The 5,443-nt window shown below is 37.8% G+C and overlaps 1 protein-coding gene across 3 annotated transcripts in view; it reads right to left on the reverse strand.

Annotated features, from left to right (window-relative positions):
* LOC111665725 (tenascin-like) overlaps positions 1–5,443 on the reverse strand; it is a 57,707-nt gene that overhangs the window by 29,643 nt on the left and 22,621 nt on the right. The gene's annotated exons all lie outside the window — the stretch shown is intronic.

Below are 5,443 nucleotides of genomic sequence, written 5' to 3' on the forward strand. Positions count from 1 at the left end.
GTGGGGTGTCTAAAGATCTGGTTGGAGAGGAATGATCCAGGAAATGCATCACATTTTTAAAGAGAGAAGACGAAGTGTCGGTGTCCTCCACATGGGTATTAGCAGCTCTGTTCATCCAACTGAGACGACGACTTATGAAACAACAACTTCAGTCTTGTGCATCACACACACCAGAACAAAAATCATTCCATGTATAATTTTCTGGTTACAGTCAAACTTGCAGCCGTTTTTCTCTTTACCCCAGAGCTTCACTTCAGGTGTGTTTTTAGACTCAACGCAACGCTCGAAAAACCATAAACCTGAACACGCTGTAAAATGTGTGTGTTTGTGGTGTAATCACAGTCCGTCTGTGAGTAATTAAACACTTCACTATTGAGCCAAACCAAAATTAAATATTATGAGCATCAGGGTGTTTGTTATAGATTCACCTCATAAATACTCATTTATTTTTAAAGCCAGATTATTCCGTGGTTTACCTCTAAACAAGCCTCATAATGAGTCTAATGTTGGTGTTTAGTGTCCGCTGCTGTAGAGCGACCTGCTTCATCTTTTACACCCCTCCTCTAAAGTTCTATATCTATCTCTTATATAACTTCTTATCTTTGTATTTTTCTCCCTTTTATGCATTGACCTGATCATATCTCATTATAGCGTATCTTATCTGAACCATTTTGTATGATTATTACATGACATGTAACATGTAAGGGGTTGTGCTGAGGAACGGTGGCGCTTTCACATTGTTTATTTGTTTACTTACATCGACTTACTTTGTCCCCCTCATACAAACACACAGGCAGGACTGTGGGGTTCAGTGTCTGGTTTAAAGATACTGAGGTTTTGGACAGGAGGAGCTATCTACCTGCAGCTCCGTCTGTTGGGAGGAAACAGGAAACAAACAGCTGTCACTTTCTCATGGTATGTATACCACTGAGGTCAAATCCTTGGTTTTTCCGCTGTGAATTTTTTTGTTGTCGTTTTATCAACCTAGACAAAGGCCCCTATTTTAATTGCGTATTCGTGGTAGGTCTTTTAGGTGTCTGTTTAGGTGTCCATTTTGGTTCAGTGGAAAGGTGCTGGGTATTTTGTGTATTGTGTGTAGACGTCTGGGGAGGTTTCTTTTCTAGCAACCTGTTTTTGTTTGCACCTGATGTAATCCAGGTAAACACATGGATGGCTGTGTAATGACATATCAGTCTAGAATCAGCCTATGTGTCCTGCTGCCTTCAGATGCTGCAGCTGTAGACAAAGAATCACTATATTCAATTATAGATCATCAATTCACCAACAGTCCACCTATAACCTAAAGTAAATGTTTTTTTGTTTTTTTTTTTACATCTAGTGCTTAATTTAAGATGTTATTATATATTATATTGTTATTATGTATATGTACATTTTCAGCATATTTCCATATTTTAGGTCAAAATATCTGAAAATCTGTTTCTTGGAAATACAAGATGTTGCATTTGAATGATTTACAAAAGTCACAAATATGGTGATCGCCTGCAAAATATACGAGTCCTCCAACCCTGGTCCGTTTTCCCTACCCTCGGACATGACCCACAAGAGTGCAGCAGCAGCAGGCGCACCGAGGCTTCGTCACCACGGTAACGATAATAAACATGTGGTTAAGGCTGAGGAATGGTCACAGTTTGGTTGGTTAGATTCAGAAAAAGATTGTGGTTTGTGTTAAAATAAATGGTTTCAGGTTAGAGGACCATCGTCACGGTTACAATAATAAACACGTGGTTTAGATTCTCATGGATAAAAGACACAGCGTTGGCTATGGGTTTGATTATTTTCAGCAAGTTGCACTTTCTTTAAAAGGACAGGACTATGTTTTGTTGTACGCACACGACCGGTCAAATGTTTTAGAGTAGCCTACCTCCATTTCAAGTTGTGAAATGTACATTGCTTAATGTCTCAATGTGAAATTAAAGCATAGAACAAATAAACAACAGGAGATTTAAAAACAAAGACTCATTGAATCTTATTGATTTAATCTAAATGTTTGACTCCTCCAGCAGCTGAACTCACTCCTGAACTTTTTTTTACAATGGAAATCGCACATTGTTCAAAAAGTTGGTTCAAACACTGTTGCAGAAGTCCGCACAGATGTGTGTCACTTGCAGGTTTCTTTGATTCATTTAGTTCAGTTCATCCCAGACCAGCTCCATGGTGTTGAAGTCTGGAGACAGTCTGTCTTTCTTTGTTACTGGTATTTTCCTCACTATTCTAACAGCAGTTCACACTCGTACTTCTTATAGTATTTTCCTAATTATGCACACAGGGTTTGTAATTAATTGACCCTGAGGAATTGTTTGCATCAACTTTCAAGGCTTCATTTACTCCCATTGCTGCAGAAAAGCTGGAAGTTCACCTGTGTATTCACGTTTTTGGTGACCTAAACTTTTTAACCTCAGGCAGGTTACCACTTACCTCTGTATCATTTGAGGTTCGTCACTGGACTTGAACTAAGTTTGAATTAAATGTCCCATATTTTACACTTTAGACTAAGAAGATATATTTGTGGTTTAAGACCAAAAACCATCTCAATGTAGTTTTACATCTCCTCTCTCAGGCTTCTCTCTGGAGTTCTAGTAACAACAGGTCGGTGAGCCAATCGGAAGAGAGGAGGCTCTGAGCCTCGCTTCTGATTGGCTGGCTGTTTTCTGAGTGATCTAATGAAAATATAGCAGATTTCAGTTAAAGACTCAGAGAAACCAAATCCTGCAAGGTTGGATGGTGGGTCCAGGTGGGCGGGGCTTGGGGCATGGCTGAGGACAGTGACTGTTTTGTTGTGACATCACAAAGTTACAGAAGTCCTGACGGCTTGTTTTAATGCTCAGTTTCTGAATACAGGCTGTGTGCATTTCTCTGGACTGAGTGCTTCACAGTATTAATATAGAACCTAGACCTGCTGTATAACCATAATATAATAATAATAATAATAATAATAATAATAATAATAATAATAATATAAAAAAATGGAAATCTACTTTTATACAATATGGACCTTTAAGTTTTTGTTCATAATCTGCTCCATTTGACGCTCTTTAACAGAGCAGAGGAAAAACCTCTGGAGCTGCTGAGTAATTAAGTCTTGGTTTAGATAACGAAGGGAATCTAAACCACACGCACACACACACACACACACACACACACACACACACACACACACATACACAGGATGATGTCAGGGTAGGAACAGTTAGTCAGACGAGATTAGACTTGGCATTTTTATCCAACCATTGCCAAAAAAAGAGGTTGATATTCTTTTCCACGGAGGAGCAGGATCTGTTGTTGCCATCCTGAGACTCCGCGGGGATTACTGTGAATTTAACGTCAGATTTTTATGGTGTTTGTCATGGAAATAAAATTTGGTGAGAATCTTTGTTGGACAACAGATATTTGCCCTCCCAACATGGCTCAGGATTCTCGTTGATTTATTAGATGTCATCTGCATAATTTTCAATAATCTTCGGGACTTTTTACTAACTATTTTATTTGGATTTGTAACAGAAATGATTTAATCTTTGGGTGATTCATCCTACCTCAAGTCATTTGTGGTTTTTAAAAGGATTATTTTTCAGTTGCGTAAATCTGAAAACACTGAACCTAAATCCTAAGATTTCTTTAATGGTTGATGTTTTGCAGCTTTCAAATGTCTCAAAATTAGTTGTTCCAGGCTCAGATTTTGTCAGAAGACAGAGACTGTAGTTAAAATAACAGATCTACACTTATCCTTCATATATCTGTGTTTACTTAACTCTTAATTTTTCAAAAACAGTATGTCTGAGACCGTTAGCTGCAGCTTCAGTCATGGAAACATGAAATTTGCACTTAAACCAGCGTCCAGTGCACAGAGTCAGTGAACTGTAACGTCATAAAACTGCTGCTGTAATTTACTGTTTATGGCATCCAGAGATCTCCTCTGGGGCTTTAAGCCAATATCACAGATCATTTTTTCTAGAGTCTGTCATGGAAATGACAAACTGTTCGGTTTCTATTTAACCTGCGGCAGTGATTTTTTCCCACAAAATAAAATAACCTAAATCCATTAGTAACATCATGTTTGCTTCAAAGACATGCGGAAAACTTAAGACCACATTCTTAAACTATCTCTTATGAAGAAGCTGTTTGTGCAAGAAGATTTCTGAAGTTTAGTTTAGGCCATGGTTCATTTTTAAGATGGAAAGTATCTGAAAAAAAGAAGTTAGACCTTAACGAGACTTTCACAGTCTGCAGGGAAACAAATTAAGAGCGAAAAGAATCTAATAAAACTGAAACTGTTCAGGGTGGATAGATTACAGTAAACTCTTAATGAAATAGTTCAGCGCTTTTGAGATTTGCTTTCTGTATGAGAGTGAGATGTTCAGATGGATCTCAGTCTGTGTGTTAGCTCAGAAACTCCCATTGAAACCACAAACTGTCATTTTTTATACTTCAGTCTGTGTGTGGGTTAAATAAACAAGATATAACACATTAAACATTGAGCTGCAGAGGTGGTGGCGGCTTTATTTTTTACGTTTGGACAGAACCAGTTGAGCTGTTTGCCTGTTTCTAGTCTTTATGGTGAGCTGCTGGCTGTATCTTCTTATTTACAGACATGAGAGTGTTAACTCTCCAGCAGAAAGTAAATAAAGGTATTGTCCAAAATGTCAAATTGGTCCTTTAAACATATACATTGTAAGGTCTAAATAAAGTATTTATCTTCATTAGAAATTATTTCTTTTTACATATTAGTCCATGTACAGATTAAAGGAGCCATTTGTAAGTTTTGCTATTGCTATAAAGCTAACATTAGCATTAACAGCTGTTTACTCAGTGAGTCTTGGCAAGAGCTTCAACCATCATTGTGTTTACAGCACAAGAGGTTACAATTCCTTCCCTGAGCAGCTTCTTCTTCAGGACATACTGGACTCTACAGTGACTTGGTATTGGAAAATGACAAGACCCTCTGACCGATGTCTGAGCATTGGAGGTGCTGGTCAGTGTATTGTTAAACTTTTGTTTAGCTGCTGAACCAATTTCAACTCTCTCTCAATACTTTTAATATCCGGTCAGACTTTATTTTATGCCTCCTCTATGCCAAATCCTATTTTTTCACACATTTTTTATAGCTTTAATATAAAGTGATGCTCTTCAGTGTGACTAGTGTTGAGTTCTGGCATAAAACAACTATAAGAATCATGAGTTGATTTACTGGAGACCATCTGTGCTCTAAATCCTATTGGGTTTTTTTTAAAAGGAAATTTCACTGGATATTTTTTTATCAGTGTTTGCGGTGGAAATGATTCCTGGAGCTGCTGAACTCTCTGAATCCTTGTTAAATTTACTGTTTGTCATCTTTTCAGGAGTTGGTGGAAACAGCTGTACCTCTTGTTGCCATGGAAAAGATACTCTGAAATGTCTTTTCAACATGATCTACACACACAGCCCCCCC

Source organism: Seriola lalandi, unplaced genomic scaffold, assembly GCF_002814215.2.
Source record: "Seriola lalandi dorsalis isolate HSWRI2012SDOR001 ecotype SW California unplaced genomic scaffold, Sedor1 jcf7180002054657, whole genome shotgun sequence".
Classification (NCBI taxonomy): Eukaryota; Metazoa; Chordata; class Actinopteri; order Carangiformes; family Carangidae; genus Seriola; species Seriola lalandi.